Source organism: Rhamphochromis longiceps, unplaced genomic scaffold (assembly GCF_057381845.1).
Source record: "Rhamphochromis longiceps isolate RC_006_pf unplaced genomic scaffold, R_longiceps_female_GT1.1 unmapped_scaffold_4, whole genome shotgun sequence".
Taxonomy (NCBI): Eukaryota; Metazoa; Chordata; class Actinopteri; order Cichliformes; family Cichlidae; genus Rhamphochromis; species Rhamphochromis longiceps.
In genome coordinates this window covers 2,579,295-2,594,359 of record NW_028187224.1, presented here as the reverse complement: position 1 = coordinate 2,594,359, position 15,065 = coordinate 2,579,295, and the positions used below count along the sequence as shown (strand labels likewise).

The 15,065-nt window shown below is 42.6% G+C and overlaps 2 long non-coding RNA genes across 2 annotated transcripts; both read right to left on the bottom strand.

Annotated features, from left to right (window-relative positions):
* Positions 1 to 478: 478 nt before the first annotated feature.
* On the bottom strand, positions 479 to 2,934 carry LOC146640683 (uncharacterized). The gene is made up of 3 exons (XR_014910009.1): positions 2,705 to 2,934; positions 843 to 972; positions 479 to 587 (listed from the first exon to the last, which is right to left on the bottom strand). It is a non-coding gene; the product is annotated as an uncharacterized LOC146640683 (long non-coding RNA).
* A 3,566-nt stretch (positions 2,935 to 6,500) lies between these two features.
* On the bottom strand, positions 6,501 to 9,868 carry LOC146640682 (uncharacterized). The gene is made up of 3 exons (XR_014910012.1): positions 9,767 to 9,868; positions 9,153 to 9,506; positions 6,501 to 6,824 (listed from the first exon to the last, which is right to left on the bottom strand). It is a non-coding gene; the product is annotated as an uncharacterized LOC146640682 (long non-coding RNA).
* Between the last annotated feature and the right edge of the window lie 5,197 nt (positions 9,869 to 15,065).

Sequence of the window (15,065 nt, the reverse complement as noted above, 5' to 3'; positions counted from 1 at the left end):
CTGAAAAACAACAACATTTATTCTCTATTGAAATCTGCATCGTCCACTCCAAAGGTCACAATCTGAAGGTAACATCTGGTTTTGTTCCCTGTGGTTAACTCTGAGCATCAGTATGGTGGGATTTATCCACTACATCCACACCACTGTGGTTCAGTGTTGTCCTGATGGAGTAACAGCAGCCAGTATGATCCAGGCTTTAGCTGCTGGGTCTCTGTGTGACCTCTCAGACTGTTTAACAGATCAGACACAAAGAGAATCAGAGCAGCTCTGTTCTTTAAAGACAAACATGAACCCACTCAGGTCACACTTTCCCCACAGATATGAGCATCACTGTCCTCAAACAGCAAATGACCAAGTCGAACATTTGGATCTTTTCTCTTTCATTGTTTTCTTTTTAATGAATCTTTGTAACAATCTGAGGATGTTTCAGGTCATATTTATCCAGGAAACACAAACATGTAAAGGAGTCATCACAGCTCTCTGACCTCGTTGCTCCAGGTTCACCACTGAAGTCTGGATTGCTATCTTTGGACCGGTCACTCCTCACAGACGGACAGCTGGACCCTGCAGACTGTGACCTCTGACCTCTGCAGACACAAACATGATTGAAGCAGCTGTGATCACACAGACTGCAGATAATGCAGCTGTTTCCTGTCAGTAACATCCTCTTAGATTAGAGTTCAGCTTTTTACAGGAAAACTGGACAAAACTGATTTTTGTTACAAACTCATTTTCATTTCCTCTCAGCTCACAAACACAGTCAGACAATCAACCAGAGTCAACACTGATTATAATGTCAGTGCAGAATTATTTCTGTTACTCAGTGAGTTCAGCTCTCTGACCTCGTTGCTCCAGGTTCACCACTGAACTCTGGATTATAACCTTTGGACCAGTCACTCCTCACAGACGGACAGCTGGACCCTGCAGACTCTGCTCTGTCCTCCTCTTCCTCCATCATCATCTTCAGTCAGTCTGAGAGGTAAACCACAAACACTCAGTGAGTTCACATTAACAGGAGGAACTGAGTTACAGTCGCTGACCTCTGACCTGTCATGTGACCATGAAACCAGGTCAATATGTCTGTAGGTTCAGTCATCCAGGTCATGTGATCTAAGGAGCTTGGAGAGAAAAGAGACGTCTTTAAGTTTCTGGAAGACGTTTCATCTGAGAAGCTTCTTCAGCTCTAAAACCAAACGGTGGAGAGTCCCAGATATTTAAACCTGAGAGGGAAAGAAAGCATGTCGCTGACCCACCACTGATGTTATTTCAAGGAGGAAACTGAGAGCCTTTGCACCAGGAGCACAAACATCAGCTCCAGCAATGATCCACTGATGTGTTTTTATTCCATGTATGAATGTTGTTATTGACAGAGATGACGTTTGTGTGTCAGTGATGCAGTGACTGTTGTTGTTACCTGTACAGGCTGGTTAGACTCTATGAAACAGATCATACAGATCTCTGCATGTTAGAAGAGACTATTAAAGGTCATGAATGAGGCAAAGGCAGGGAGGCGTCCTTTACAGCTAAACAGCAGAGTGAGAGAACAGCCAGCACCTCTACATTTATCACATTATACAGCACATGTATGATACTGACAGGGATGAGAAGAATTTAGTGATTCTGATCCCATCATTGATATTACTTATTGATTCTCAGTAGCTCTGCTCTGACAGTCACCACCATCACTGAGCAGCATATCAAAGACATTTGTGCACATTAACTGCATGTTGTGGCTCAAATGTTTGTGCATGTTGGAGGCATTTCCTCTTTGTTGTGATCAGTGTTGGTCATTACTCAAAACAGTCATTATTACACATATTACACAGAACACTTTGATTAAAAGTAATGGAGTACGTTACTTCATTACTCCTCATAACATTACTTTGATGTTACTGTGTAAAATGAACAAATGAGCATGTAACAACATAAAGCTGAGGTACAGCCCCACACACCAACACAGATCCTGATGAGGTCACGTGATGTTTCTCTGAGTGTTTATGAACACAAATCAAAGATGAAACAGCACAAAGACACTTCAAAGTGATTCTACTGTAGAAACATGAACAGGTAGAAACCTGCAGCCTGACTGCTCATCACTTTGTTACCTGTTCAAGTTCAGCAGCAGCAGCTCACTTTATCACGGTGCTGGTCTGGGGTCAGTGTTTACTCAGCTTTAACCTCACTCTGGGTTCTTGGCTAGCTTAGCGTTAGCTTAGCGTTAGCTTAGCGCTAGCTTAGTGTTAGCTTAGTGTTAGCTTAGCGTTAGCTTAGTGTTAGCATACTGTGTGCTAGCTTAGCGTCAGAGCTCTGCAGGTGTCTCGTGTGTAAATATTAATCACAGTGACAGTAAAGGAGGTAAAGGGCTGTGACGTCATCACGTACGCTGCGTCCTCTGTGGGCTCTGAGTGAACTCAAAGTACAAACTACAAGTACACAAACACGAACGTAGCTCAGAGTGGCGGACACACTCGGCCTCGTTGGTCCAGCTGTGAGTCCGTTACCGTGAACTATGGAGCGGCAGATTTGTGCTGAACTAAGCTGCACACAGCTGATGTTAGCCAGGAAACATTACACACTGACTTTAATGGAGAGACCGGAAATACAAACACACACAGTTTGTTGTGTGAAGAAATCAAACACGAGCTGAACAAACAGTAAAGTTCCTAAAGACAAACTGTTAAAGGAGGAAACAAAGCAAACTTACAGTTTCTTCACACCAACAACAAGCTCCACTCCACACCTGGACACTAAACACGGACACACAGGTGAGCTGCTTCCTGGAAGGAGGCGGGGCTCCACCTGAAACTCAGCACAGGTGGGAGGGGCTCAGCTCTGTGTGTGCTGATGTGTTAACTTTAAAAATATGCCGTCTGACTGCTCAGACTGAGTCAGAGTAAAGTTCACATGCTGACGTGTGGAGACATGAAACCTTGTTGTAGCTGCAGGTGTGAACACTAGTGATGTGCGGATCGATCCTGAAATATTGATTCCTCCGATACCAATCATTTATGTTCTAGAATCGATTCTCACATTAAAATATCGATATTTTAGTAATTTAGAGTAAATTTGTAGTTTATCATTAACAGGAACACAGTGGAAAGAAACTATAACATTCGGATTGCCTACATTCAAAGGAACTACTTCCTCTTCCGCCTTTCATAGTCATGTGCGAAATACGGCTGTATAAATGTCTCGCAGCCCCTTGGCGTGCGCACTCACAACAATGGCTGAGCGTAATTGTGTGGATGTATTTTACCTCCACAAACAGCTGAGCCGTGGTTTGCAATAAATGTGGCAAAAAAAGTGAGGTGTTGTGGCCATACTTGCCAACCTTGAGACCTCAGAATTAGGGAGATATTCAAAAGGGCTGTTTGGGCGGATAAATATATTTTACAGGGTTTATTTATCGGATAAAATACGTTAAATGTCACCGTTATTATTGGCCGGCCCGGAAACAGCGGGGGTGTCCAAATTCAGAGGCTGCTTCCACCTGAGGACCGGCCTTCGCGGTCTAAAGAAAGCCGGGTAGTACGTCACGAGCTCCCTCGGTGGAGTGAAACTCTGCCGTCTGCTCCTTGCTGTCTAAAATATAACCGGACACTGACGTAAACTCTTCTGTTTAATCAGTTTTCTGTTTGACGTTTATTCAGCTGTGTGAAAACCCCGGAGGAACCCTCCCGAGGGAATAATAAAGTTTAATTTAATTTAATCTAATCTAATAACTTTAATCTCAGCCAAACCGATTTACTCACGAACAAATAAAACACTGAAAAAGCCAAACAATAACATTTTTAAGTTATCAAAGTGACTTGTACATCATGTTTAACCCGAGTGGTGAAAGACCGCGGGGGTTTGAAGACGATGTGTCGGTCGGCTCAGATATTTGAAGTTTACACAGCTACATTCTCACCTGAAAATATGTTAAAAGTTTTTTTGCGACCCAGAAAGAGAAATAAGAGTGATATTAAAACTAAGTCGCTGCCGTCATTGTTGGAAACTGGAATTGGCTGGGCCGCGCTATGAATTCTGCGATATGGTTTTTCAACTTTGTTGTCCGGGTGGAAAATCTGGAGAAAGGTGGGATTCTCCCGGAAAAATCGGGAGGGTTGGCATGTATGGTTGTGGCAACATCACTAACCTTGTCAAACACCTCAGAGTAAATCATATCACAAAATATGACGAGCGTATGTTGAGGCGAACTGAAGAGGAGGAGAGGGACAGGTGCTGCTAGGGTGAGAGTCTCTCACGGAGTCCTTTAGTCCTCCAGGCAGGCAAGGTGTTCAAATAGCACACAACTTTAGTTTTTTTATTTCTATATGATGAACTCTGCATTATTAAGTGATAAGAAGAAGGTATTCTGATGTCCTGTAATCATTGTGACGCTATAATTTGAGATACAATAAATAAAATCCGTTTTGTACAAAGTATCGGTATCGGATCAGTATCGTCGATACCACCCTGAATATTACTTGGTATCGGATCGGAAAGGAAATCAGTGGTATCGCACATCACTAGTGAACACACTGATCCCAGATCAGCTCTGCTGTATTTGTAACATGAACATTTCTGCTGCAAAGCTTCAAATGTTCAGCATGTTTCTCTGTTTCCAGTCTATAGATCCAGTCACACTTTCTACCTTCACCTGTGCAGTAAAGACTGAGAGCAGAGCTGAAAGCAAGCGTCCAATCAGTGAGCAGCATCAACACCTGAGCTTCATTCAGACTCTGTTATTGAAGATGTTGTTGGTACAAAGTTCATCTGCTGCTCACATGAATCCATGAAAGATTTATTTCACTGAATGTTTCTTCAAAGCTCGTTTCAACCTGTTGAAGTCATGAATGAAAGTGCAGACTGAGAGTGGATCACATGATGTTTAAGGTGTGTCATGTGACATGTTCAGTATTGTCACACATGTCTAGATTGTCCCTGATATCATAACTGCTCAAACACTGATGATGATATTTGAAGAATTATTCCTGATGGCAGCAAAGTTTGAATGGAGCTCTCTGTCTGTGCTGATTTGTCGCCCTCTGGAGGTCAAAGCACAAACTGCATGATGTCACTGTAACCACCACAGTGACAGGAAGTGTTTTTATGACTGAAACACTGAAATGATGCTAACGGCTGTCGTTAGGCTCACTGACAGCAGTGCTGATGTGTTCATGTCAAACACTGGCTCAGGTCAGACTCCTTCATCCTTCTCCAGCGTGAGGCCGCCCTCAGACCCACAGGAGCTCTGACCTTTGACCTCCTGACCCTAACCATTTTAGTCTTGTTGCATCTGCAAATCCATCCAAACTGTAGCCGAGCAAAAGAAGCTGGAAGCTGTTCTATGAATGATGTTGTTGAAGGAGCTTGGAAAGAAAAGCGTCTGGACTTCTTTAAGTTGCTTGAAGAGGGACATGGACGTCTTAACGCCCACTTACATCCTGGGACATTTGATCACAGGAAATCACATGATGGGGTGGGGCTAGATCTCACAATGGGTTCACCCAAAACCTTGGCTGATTGAGACCCACACCCGTTCTCACACCGTGGCTCGTGTGATTAGGTAGAGGATCAACAGGGGCTCCGTGTCCCTGAATTTAAACTGAATCTAAACACACCGTGCACAATGCCAAGTTAGATAATGGTTAAAAGAACAAGATAAGAATAAATAAAAAGATAAAATAAGGATAAAAAATAACTTAAAAAAATAAAATAAAAAGATAAATAACTGCAAATAAGTACAAATAAGTAACTGAAGACACGTGTGGTCTGCAGATGTCGATGTACATGGATGTACATGGAGTTTAATGTGCAAAATGAACTTAGTGTGCAAAGTGACCTGATGTGCAAACTGCAGTTTGAGGTCGGTCAGCTGTTCAGGAGTCTGATAGCAGTGGGGAAGATGGAGTTGTTGAGTCTGGATGTTCTACATTTCACACTTCTGAACCTTCGTCTCGAGGGCAGAGGTGTGTCTCTCCTCTGGACTCTGTGATGGTAGCTGCTCTGCAGAGAGGGCAGCGGGGTCCTGATGATCTTCTCCACAGTTGTTATCACTCTCTGCAGCGTTTGCGGTTTGCAGTAGTGCTGCCGTACCATGCAGTGATGCAGCTGGTCAGGCTGCTCTCCACAGTGCAGCTGTAGAACCTGCTGAGGATCTTGGCCAACATACCAAATTTCCTCAGCCTCCTCAGGAAATACAGCAGCTGCTGAGCCTTCTTGACCAGCTGTGTGAGTTTGAGTCCCTCACTGACTCAAACTCCTTCAGTGACACTTGCAGCCTTGCAGATTAGTTTGCTGATCCTGATGCATCTCTGGAGCTGATGCTGTCCCCCAGCAGACAACAACAACATAGATGCTCTCACTAGTCCACTTTACCCTCTAATCACATCTCTGACATCTGCAGGTTGCTCCAGTAGAGACTCTTGTGCAATGCCAGGTGTTTGTGTTTGTCTGTAGGTACACATTAGATATGACCATAGACGCACACACAAGTGAACACAGCAGCACAGATGGTTTCCACCTGCTTCCCTCTTTCTTCACACAACTGTGAGGATGATGAAGAGGTTTCAGGACGAGGTGGTCAGCAAGCACAGGATAAAGCAGGGCCATGAAACTCTCTGGTGCAGCAGATGTTTAATCAGACTCAGCTTTAGGCTTCTTTTCCCACCTGGCAGCAAAGTAACAGCTTCACTAATGTGAACAGTCACAATGTTAAACGTTTCTATATCTTCATATATTTTTATCTGTTGATGCTGCAGAATAAAGTCTGTTAACAGAGTGCAGGATGTGTAGAGCAGGTCCAGCTCTCCCTTTACTGTGTCCACTTTCATCAGCCCCTGTGAAGTGACACAGAGTGCATGTGTGTCTGTCAGCTGTTGTTTGTTGTGAAGGATGGAACAAATGAACACACACTTTTAGAGAAATCTGAAAAAGCAACACGTGCTTGGGCTCCTTCTGTGCTCGTCTTCATTAATGCTGATCTTTCTTTCCTGTTTGTTCTTTGGCACAAGCTTCAGTCTTTTCTCCCAGGGCTCCTTCACACTTAGAAACACACCTACATTCATTTATACACAAACATCATGAAACAAAGGCTTTGTAAAAGAGGACATGAGATCCTCTCTGAACAGCACATTCATATCAAACACAGGACTGAACAGGATATACTGAGTCTGTGCTGTTTTCATTGTTACTTGCTGAGTATTTTTCCAGTGTTTGAAATGTGACTCAAGTCTGATTCTTCTACTGTGTGTGAACTCTAAGCAGCTGCATTAAACAGCTGCTTTTCAAACCAGGCTCAATCCTATGACTCTGTGAATGTAAACTTTTGTCACCTGCATGAATAACAATCCTTGATCTAGTCAGGACTGCAGTGCTCCTGTGATCCCAGCTTATAGATGGAGGCTAGCATGAGAGGCTCAGCAGCTAAAGCAGCACACCTGGGTCTCCCAGCCTATTAAAAGCAGCCCTTTGCTTCACCTGCTTCACTAAACATTATTATTATTATTTAAGCAGAGTGGTGTGATTGATGTAGCCATTGCTTGTGACAGGAGGACTTTTCTTGAAACAGCTCGTGTGACGTGAGCTGACGTAAAAACAGTGATGTTAGCTTGATTCTCTTGGCTAAAACTATTTTAAAAAGAGGGTCAATCATGCAAATCTGCCAATAGAAGCCAAAGTTACAGCCCCTCAGAGTTTAAAGAGAAAAGGCCCGTTTCCAACACTCGGTTGTGCAAAGGGAAACAGGCCCACAGTGCCTGAGTGTGTGGGTAATTCTTCAAATAATATTCAAAAGCAAACATTTTTAAGCATGTAAATAAAATTCAATCATTTCTGCTCTTCAATACCTAAGAAATGAAAACTGGCAGATGGTCCCAAAATGTGAAACGCCTGGCTATCTGTGCATTTAGTGCTGCAAGTTTTCACTGTTTACCTTCAGAAGCATAAATCTCTGCACAGATAATGTTCATATGTGGATTCCTGGTTTCTGCAGTTAATTGTGACCCAACGCGTATTTTTAAAGTGGTTCCAGGCAATAAAGTCTAAAAATAAATACATCTACTTCCTTTTTCTGTGTTCCAGCCTCAGTGACTCTGACACAGTGCTGTAATATTTACACCTCTGATGAAAACAGAGTTTGTAGTTGCAGAGAAATACTCGACTCATTTTGGGCATTTACGAGCAGGAACCTCAGAAAGCCCCTCGCTGCTTCACTGGTTAAGAAGCAAAGCAAACATTAGTTCACAGTGATGTTAATTAAGGCCCAAAGTTTAGGAACGAACGTCAGCACTTCACTAATGAATGTAATGCTGATTCATGTGCTTGTTTTGTAATGTGCATGTTGTGCGTTGCTATTTCCCATATTCTTTGGCACTGATAGATGAAGAGTCTCAGGCAGGACCGAGGCTGCCAGCTGCTGACAGTGAGCAGGGAGAGAGCAGCAGAAGCTGGGCAAGAGCAGGGCACCTTCAGCCCCCTTCATCAGTCAGAAATCATTTGGGTGTCTGTGTGAAATGTCTGATTTTTAAAATCTTTTTGTAGACATATTTATTAAATGTTTAACAATTATATAGAAGAAAGACAATGTAAAGAACAAAACATGACAAAACAAAAATGAGTTGAAGTTATGAACTGTTTCTGAGAGACAAATAACACCAGGATCCTTTTTGTGTAGCTGACAGCTGGTAACTGTGCAGGGGCGGGTCTAGCAAAGTGTTGCCAGGGGGGCAGGTAGGGCATTAACAGGGAGAGGGGGGCACAAAGACATACTTTTCTTTCTTATTCTCATTTAAAATGTCGAGCTTTTAATAAATAATTATCTGAATCTTACAGCAAACGTTTTCATCTGATGTAAAATGTATAGAAATCCATTATTGTACATAGTCATTTTTTAGGGTCCCATCATAATTTCTTCAGAAGTAAGTACTGCATATGATGCCAGTGTTTCCCACATTTTCTAGATTCTGCACCAGTACTGTGTGTAAAATGCATCAAAAAGTCCGTTTGATTCTTTCTCACCTGTCTTTCTGTCTCCTTTCACTTTTTAAAGGTTGCCATGTTAGAAAACATATTTTGCCCTGCCGTGCTGTTTATTGATGTGGCAAATGAAAGGTTTATGAAAATATATCTAAATCTGTCATCAGTAATCAGCAATGATCATGTCTCACCTCTAGTCTCTGTCTTAATGTCAGGTTTCCACCGTGTGTTGTAGATGTTCAGGAGGTTAACTCGACCAACAGTCTACTTCCTGTTTAGAATACCAGGACAGGGAGGATGGTGCAGGTTTAAGTTTATTAGACTGATGCATGTATACCAACAAGACAGCGTCCATCACTGTGACAACAGCGTTTGTTTTCATTCAAAGGCTTCATGGTTTTTCCTTTAATACCTGGGGGGCCGGTCTCCAGTCAAAATGCCCGGGACCATTTTTTGTCCCAGTCCAGCCCTGGTGTCAGATCTGCATGCAGTGTCAATGAGACGATCAACAACAGATCAGACAAAACACTCAGGCGGACACTCCTCTGTAGAAGGAAACATGGAGAGTGTGAGGTAATCAGTGCACAACATCACTTTGTATTTCAGGCTGTTTTTATATAGAACTTCAGCACCAATGTAAAAGTTCTGGTTTTAGGAAGATGAAGAACATTTTCAGGAAGGATGCCGTCTGCAAGCAGAGCTGCTTGAACCTCAGCGCTGAGGTCCAGACTACTTCCTGTGAAGCCACGTGATGTAAATCTGCTGCTGTAACTTCACAGTTTACTGAAGCTAAATGCAACGTTACCATATAATCTGTTTTCAACAAAGGTTTCACTCCGTCCGGTGTTGATGGAATGATTCAGGCCGTACTCGTCAGGCTTCCCGTCGACCACACGCATTTCAGTCACAAACCCCATGACTGACAACAAGGGAAACAGCAGAAGAAAAGATGTGAAAAATACTGGATGATGATGATGGAGGATTAACCGCGGTGGCTAAACTGTTTCCTGTCTTTGTGGGCGTACTCACAGGGAAGTTTCCAGGCACGTCAGTCTTGGTGGCTAAAGTCTCCATTTTCCAACATGTATCGCTACAGGTGCAAAGACACAACATTAATCATCAGTGTAAATATTTTAATGCTGTCCAAACGGTGTTTGCTTTGTCTGTCCTCTCGCACTCACAGAGGAAACGAGGACGCCACCTTCAACCCATCTTCAGTTGGCTCAACCATGGCCGGACTTCCTGTTGGCTTTGTGACAGCAAACCACTTGAAATGAGAGCAAACTGCAGTCAAGCACCACTTACAGCAACCTGTGGACACGCAAATGGAAAGCACTGAGAATCATACAGAAGCATAAGAGCTGTTTATTGTAACACGTGTGTGTGTGTGTGTGTGTGTGTGTGTGTGTGTGTGTGTGTGTGTGTGTGTGTGTGTGTGTGTGTGTGTGTGTGTGTGTGCACATTAATAACACACTGATGTATGTTAGTTTGATTTATGCTATATCTGAGAAAACAACTGCAGAATTTTACATCAAAGTTTCCAAAGCTGATGTTTTGTTGTTCACTCTGTTTTATATTCATATAGTTTGTTGTTTTTAAATCAGTGGACAAAATAAATATTATCACACAAAATCCAGGGTGAAACATAACCAAATAACCTAAATGGTGAAGTCATTATAGAAGTACATGTTGCAAAGGTCGGCCTCCTGTATAGACTGCTAAACTGTCTGGGGGGGCCCTGCCTGTCCTCGTTGGATAAGCTCCACCCCTTTTCCATAAGACGGAGACATTTGTATGAAAATAGATGGGCAGTAAAATAAAAAATAAAAAATATTATGGATGACTCTGTAAATCAAAGTCGGCCTGAGGCAGAAGCAGAAACCATGAGGAGCACAGCACCACTCCCAGAAGGGCACGAAGTGAAGCCATAGCTGCTGAAGAGTGAAGACGTGATGATGGAGGAGATCACAGATGAAGATCTGCTGCCTGCTGACTCTTTATATAGAAGAGTGAGACTATCTCCCCACCAACAGCTGCACTTATACAAACCCCAGGTGCTGGGATGGCTTTGAACATGTGACATTTTCTGCAAACACATGGACAGTTTCATAACCACAAAGATTATTCCTGCAGCGGCAGAATCGTATCCACTGTGTGAGAGGTGAACGTCAGACAGTTCTTAGAAAATGTAGTTTCTCTTTAAGCTTTTAACGTCTCTTTTACCCCCATTTGTCTAAAACTACTTGACAGCCCTTCATGTCAGAGGTTTATTACCTGTGCAGGATGGAGCACATGGTCTCAGTCAGGCTGGACACGATCACTCCTACAGGAAGTAAATGTGATTTTATTTCACCTGTGAAATGATGAAAAACAGCAGAATAGCTCACGCTAACAAACGGGTGTTGAAATGTTTCATTTTCTGCTGTTTCACAGGTCAAAAAGGGCGTCGAACCAAACTGAAGCTGAGCTGCTGCTGCTGTTGTAGTGCAGCATCTGCTGTGTGCTTCATCAGAGAACCTTCTGTACACAGCAGACAGAGGCTGCTGCCACTGAAGTCCATCTGCTAGAGAGCTTTAAACACTGGTTATTGAAGTGGCTTTGATGATACTGATACACAGTCTTTGCTGCTGTCACAGGACAGGGATCCACCAGGGAGTAGTTGTCAGGATAAAGAGCCTTCGCTTCTCTAAATATAAACTGGATACTTGTAGGAAACTTTGGGAAGCAGCATTTTTCCTCATATCGTCTAAACTGAAGTTAGCTCAGGTGCTTCTTCCATACTTGCTCTGCAGAAAGCCAAAGAGTTTGGAGCTCTGCAAACATTTGCAGCACAGCTGGATGTTTGTAACTTTGGTCACCTCTGTATCATCCCTCAGATTCTTTCTGCACAGCTTTGAAACCATGACAGCACGAGTGATGCTGAGGAGACGTCCAGTTTAAACAGACCTTTATTCCTGGAACACAAACACATGAAGTGATGCTGCTAAAGAAGAACATTTAATCGCACTAATGAATCAAGCATCTGTATGTTTGTCTGTCAGTCTGTCAACAGTTCCTCTGATCGACTTCAGACTTGGTGGGTATTTTGTTTTTGCAGCGGTCAAAGTCGATCAGCGTGTTGCTTTGTCTGCTGTAAATCTGCCTGTACAAAGGGAAACATGCATGTTTTAGATGCAAACTCACAACATGGCTGCATTTTTGTGATTATGTGTATTTTATATTGATTTATTCTATTATGTTTTGTATATGAATCTTTACAAGTGTGTCGATACAAAGGCTTGATTAAAACAAAGGTCTCAGCTGTGCTGTTAGGGATGCTCTCATATTTGTTTCAAATGTAATAAATCAAAGGATTTCAGGCTTTTCATCCTTTTTATTTGTTTGGTTCTAACAGCAGCTGGATAAAAACATGCAGGTGATGAATATAATTGTGTGATATTATGAGCATTGTGAATAAAGAAAGAGCAGAGATAGTAAAAAGGAAACAGGTGATGGACGTGAGATTTTCAGAACAAAAGCTCCTCAGTGAGACGATCACCTGGACACAAGGTCAGGCAGCTGGGACTCATCTAGAGAGCAAAATGGAAAAGTGATCTGTGCAGAACATCACTGTTGATTGCAGTTATTTACATCAGACTTCTTCTCTGAGATAAGAGCACCATTTGTGGGAAAGATGACAGTATTTCCAGGCTGGATGCTGTTTGCAGGGAGAACTGAATGAAAGTCTCCTGCACCTCAGCGCTGAGGTCCACACCTGTGAACACAGATGAGGTCAATCTGCTGCAGCACGTAGAGCTTTACTGATCAGCAGGTTCAAAGGATTCAGCAGAGCGTAGAGTCAGAGCTAAATGCCACATCACCATAGAGTTTGTTAACAACAGCTTTCTTTGCCCTTTGTCTCGATGGACTGAATCAGGGATACTCGTCATACTTCACCTCAACCACGTCACTGAGAGACCCCAGCCTGACACAGCAGCAGAGATGATGAAAGCAGAAACAGCAAACAGATGCTTCAGTTGTGTTTCTCTCTGTGTGTGCGCTCACGCCCACTTGTGTGTGTGAACTTTCCACGTACCTCAGCTTGTTTCTCCAACATGAGCCATCAGGGCTGAAAAACATCACTAACACATGAATTCTTTCTCTTTTTGTTATCACCTGTGATCATGTGTCTCATGTTTCTGTCATTTACCAGTTCTTGTATAGTTACGTGTAACTAGACTTCTGTGGGACGTAAATGATTGTTTTGTATGCAGATCTGTACAAAGGATGGAAACACTTGATTACAAAGGAGATCTCAGCTGTGTTGTTATGGATGGACTTCAACGTATTTGTTAAAAAAGAGAATAAAGCAAAGTGTTTTAGCTGTTTGGGAGTTTTTGTTTGATTCGATTCAGTTTTATTTCTATGGAGTCAAATAATAACAAAGGCTCTAGAACAGCCCTGAGTTTGTCCAGGTGACACTCCTCTGAAGAACAAAGACAAAGAGGAAGAAGGGGATTCGTTTTCAAGTCTTGTTTCTTTCAAAATAAAAGCTGAAATGTTTTGGAAGCATGATAATATTTTCAGCCAGGATGCCGTCTCCAAGGAGACCTGCACCTCAGCGCTGAGCTCCACATCACGCCCTGTGAAAGCACAGATATAAATCTGCTGCAGGGAGAAGAACTTTACCCAACACAAGTGTAGAAGTAGACATTTGACTTTACCTACAACCTGTTAACAACAAAGCTTTCATTGCCTCTGTTGTTGATGTCATGTAGGACTAATCATACTTCACATCAGCCATGCACACGTCAGAGGATCTCCAGGCTTTCAGTAATAAAGCCAAGCAGATGATGTGAACATAGCAACAGTAAAACATGCATCATAATCAGCTGTATGTGTCGACTATGTGGCACCTCAGTCTTGTTGGCATGAAGAAAAGTTGTGTAACATGTAGCATAAGGGCTGCAAAGACATCATGTAGACAGCAGTCGTCTGTTAGTCGTAACGTATCTCCTGTTAAAGAGTTAAATGTGCGTTCTCCATCTCTGTCCTCTCACAGCTCGCCGTACACCAACTCCAGCTGTGGTAACCATGGCTGTGCCCATCAACACGCTGAAGCTGAGACGCCACCCGTCACTATGGCGACTCCAATAGGGTTACCTGTCAGCTGTGGACGCATGAAAGGAAAACAGCAGAAACACAGACATGTTTACTGGAACATTTCCTATTGACAGCTTCATGGAAAAGTGGGTTTAAACACTTTTCTATGTTTTATTTTGTTTATTTATGGATTTATTGTGAAAGGAATTTCAAAGGTTTAATTTGACCTTTCCCCTGTTTTTCATACAGACTGGAGACGAATGGATGGTGCTTTCTTTGTTTGTCTAAAGATAATGAATAAAACTCTACACACATCTTAAACCACCCTCCTTTCTATATATTTTGTTATATAAATGGAAAGTATATAAGACACAAACTGAGCTTATATGATACTAAGGACCCTGGAGGTCAGTCCACCTTTATAATTCAGCACAGCCTGGAGTCTCTTAGTCAAGCTTGTTTGTGTTTTCTGTGAGGAAGTTTTCAGCAGCAGCTCTTTTCTTGGATGTTGGTTCCCTTTGTTTCCATCCTCTGTTAAGATGTTTCAGTAATGTTGAGGTCTGGGGAGGCCAATCCATGGCTGACGTCCTGTGATGCTGCATTAGCAGTTTGTTCATAGTGAAAAATGAAGCCACTGCCAATCAGACATTTGCACAGTGGATCAACTTCTGATGGTACTGTCCTGAATTCCACACCTATAATATGTTTGCACATACTGATGAATATGTGCAGCTGATTTTCAGTCCAGTTCCTGTGTGACAGACGCCAGTCTTTCTGCCTGTGTCCTTCCTTAACAATAGAGCCATCCTTCCACTGAGACTGTTTCTGATGAGGCTTCACTGAGCAGTAGATGGATCCCTCAGCTCATCTAATCGTCCTATTTCTAGCACATGACTGTCAGAAACTGTTAATCTGCTGCAGCTCTTTAACTCCTCCACTTCTTTTTTTGTAATCTCTTAGTTTCCTCATCTTTTAAGGTGGCACTGCACACCAGATCCAAAGTCAACATGCTGTTATATAAT